This window comes from Lampetra fluviatilis, unplaced genomic scaffold (assembly GCF_964198595.1).
Source record: "Lampetra fluviatilis unplaced genomic scaffold, kcLamFluv1.1 SCAFFOLD_550, whole genome shotgun sequence".
NCBI classification, from domain to species: domain Eukaryota; kingdom Metazoa; phylum Chordata; class Hyperoartia; order Petromyzontiformes; family Petromyzontidae; genus Lampetra; species Lampetra fluviatilis.
In genome coordinates, this window is record NW_027621024.1 from 1 (window position 1) to 2969 (window position 2969).

The 2969-nt window shown below is 58.4% G+C and overlaps 1 long non-coding RNA gene across 1 annotated transcript; it reads right to left on the minus strand.

Annotated features, from left to right (window-relative positions):
- Window positions 1–287: 287 nt before the first annotated feature.
- LOC144954677 (uncharacterized) lies at window positions 288–2455 on the minus strand. Its single transcript, XR_013641320.1, has 3 exons — window positions 2371–2455; window positions 1385–1462; window positions 288–364 (listed from the first exon to the last, which is right to left on the minus strand). It is a non-coding gene; the product is annotated as an uncharacterized LOC144954677 (long non-coding RNA).
- Window positions 2456–2969: the final 514 nt, after the last annotated feature.

The following is a 2969-nucleotide window of genomic DNA, read 5'->3' on the forward strand; positions in this document are numbered from 1 at the left end:
CATGTCTCCACCCCCCCCCCCCGTGTCTCCTTGTCTCCCCACTTCCCCGTGTCTCCGTGTCTCCACCCCCCCCGTGTCTCCCTGTCTCCACCACCCCCGTGTCTCCGTGTCTCCGTGTCTCCACCCCCCCCCTCGTGTCTCCGTGTCTCCACCCCCCCCCGTGTCTCCCTGTCTCCACCCCCCCCGTGTCTCCGTGTCTCCGTGTCTCCGTGTCTCCCCCCCCCCCCCCGTGTCTCCACCCCCCCGTGTCTCCGTGTCTCCACCCCCCCCCCGTGTCTCCGTGTCTCCACCTTGGTCTCTTTGTTGACTGTCTCCTTCAGCGTGAGGTGCTTCCCCGTTTTGCTCGCGAGGTCCATCCACTTGCCTGAGCAGCAGAAGCAACATCATCATCATCAGCATCATCATCAGCAGCAACATCATCATCAGCAGCAACATCTTCAGCAAACATCATCATCAGCAGCAACATCATCATCATCAGCATCATCATCATCAGCATCATCATCAGCAGCAACATCATCATCAGCAGCAACATCTTCAGCAACATCATCATCAGCAGCAACATCATCATCATCATCAGCATCATCATCAGCAGCAACATCATCATCAGCAGCAACATCTTCAGCAACATCATCATCAGCAGCAACATCATCATCATCAGCATCATCATCAGCAACATCATCATCATCAGCATCATCATCAGCAACATCATCATCAGCATCATCATCACCACCACCCCCATCACCACCACCCCCATCACCACCACCCCCACCACCACCACCCCCACCACCATCACCACCATCACCCCCATCACCACCACTACCATCACCACCACCCCCATCACCACCACCACCACCCCCATCACCACCACCCCCATCACCACCACCACCCACCCCCACCACCACCACCCCACCACCATCACCACCATCACCCCCATCACCACCACTACCATCACCACCATCCCCATCACCCCCATCACCATCACCCCCACCACCCCCACCCCCATCACTACCACCACCACCACCACCACCCCCACCACCCCTATCACCACCCCCCACCCCCATCACCACCACCCCCATCACCACCATCACCACTCCCATCACCACTTCCAACACCACCCCCATCACCATCACCACCACCCCCCACCACCCCCATCACCACCACCATCACCACCATCCCCATCACCACCACCACCATCACCACCATCACCCCCACCCCCATCACCACCACTCCCATCACCACCACTCCCATCACCACCACTTCCCATCACCACCACCCCCATCACCACCACCTCCATCACCACCATCACCACCATCACCACCACCACCATCATCACCATCATCACCACCACCTTCACCATCACCATCACCACCATCACCACCATCACCTTTAAACCATCGCACTTGAGGCTTCTTCCTGATGCTGCCGCTGCCATCGACTTGAGCCGTGAAGGTGATGTCATCGCCTAGGAGCAGAGGTCACGGCAAAGGTCACGGCAAAGGTCAAGTTCATGGCAAAGGTCAAGTTCGCACCAAAGACCTCACGGCAAAGACAGGGGTCGTGCCAAAGGTCAGGGGGTCGCCACCAATGTCAAGGTCACGGCAAAGACCAAGGTCATGCCAAGTTCAAGGCCATGTCAAAGGTCAGGGCGGGTCACGTGTCAAGGGCATGTCAAATTTACTAAAGGTCAAGTTCGGATCAAATGTTAAGGGCTTGTGGAAGGTCAACGTCGCATTAAAGTTCAAGGTCGTGTCAAAGGTCACGGCCGTGCCAAAGGTCAAAGTGGTGTCAGAGGTCAAGGTCGTGTCAGAGGTCAAGGCCGTGCCAACGTCCAAGGTCGAGAGAGGTCACGGGCATGCCAAAGGTCAAGGCAAAGGTGTCAGTGTGGTGAGTCGTGGCGGTGAGTAGTGGTGAGTAGTGGTGAGTAGTGGTGAGTAGTGGTGAGTAGTGGTGAGTAGTGGTGAGCAGTGGTGAGTAGTGGTGAGCAGTGGTGAGTAGTGATGAGTAGTGATTAGTAGTTATGATTAGTGGTGAGCAGTGGTGAGTAGTGGTGAGTAGTGGTGAGTAGTGGTGAGCAGTGGTGAGTAGTGGTGAGTAGTGATTAGTAGTTATGATTAGTGGTGAGCAGTGGTGAGTAGTGGTGAGTAGTGGTGAGTAGTGGTGAGCAGTGGTGAGTAGTGGTGAGCAGTGGTGAGTAGTGGTGAGCAGTGGTGAGTAGTGGTGAGCAGTGGTGAGTAGTGGTGAGTAGTGGTGAGTAGTGATGAGTAGTGGTGAGTAGTGGTGAGCAGTGGTGAGTGGTGGTGAGTAGTGGTGAGTAGTGGTGAGCAGTGGTGAGCAGTGGTGAGTAGTGGTGAGCAGTGGTGAGCGCAGTACCAGCGGTGACGGTGCCGTCCTGAGGGGTGGTGAGGAAGAGGCCGGTGAGCGAGCGGGCTTCCTCCTGAACTCCCGTAGCAGGGGGCACCTGGGTGTCTGGGGTCACGGGGTCACGGGGTCACGGGGTCAAATGGTGATAGGGTCACGCGGTGGGTGAGTGGGTGGGTGAGCGAGCGGGCTTCCTCCTGAACTCCCGTAGCAGGGGGCACCTGGGTGTCTGGGGTCACGGGGTCACGGGGTCACGGGGTCAAATGGTGATAGGGTCACGCGGTGGGTGAGTGGGTGGGTGAGCGAGCGGGCTTCCTCCTGAACTCCCGTAGCAGGGGGCACCTGGGTGTCTGGGGTCACGGGGTCACGGGGTCACGGGGTCAAATGGTGATAGGGTCACGCGGTGGGTGAGTGGGTGGGTGAGCGAGCGGGCTTCCTCCTGAACTCCCGTAGCAGGGGGCACCTGGGTGTCTGGGGTCACGGGGTCACGGGGTCACGGGGTCAAATGGTGATAGGGTCACGCGGTGGGTGAGTGGGTGGGTGAGCGAGCGGGCTTCCTCCTGAACTCCCGTAGCAGGGGGCACCTGGGTGTCTGGGGTCACGAGGTCACG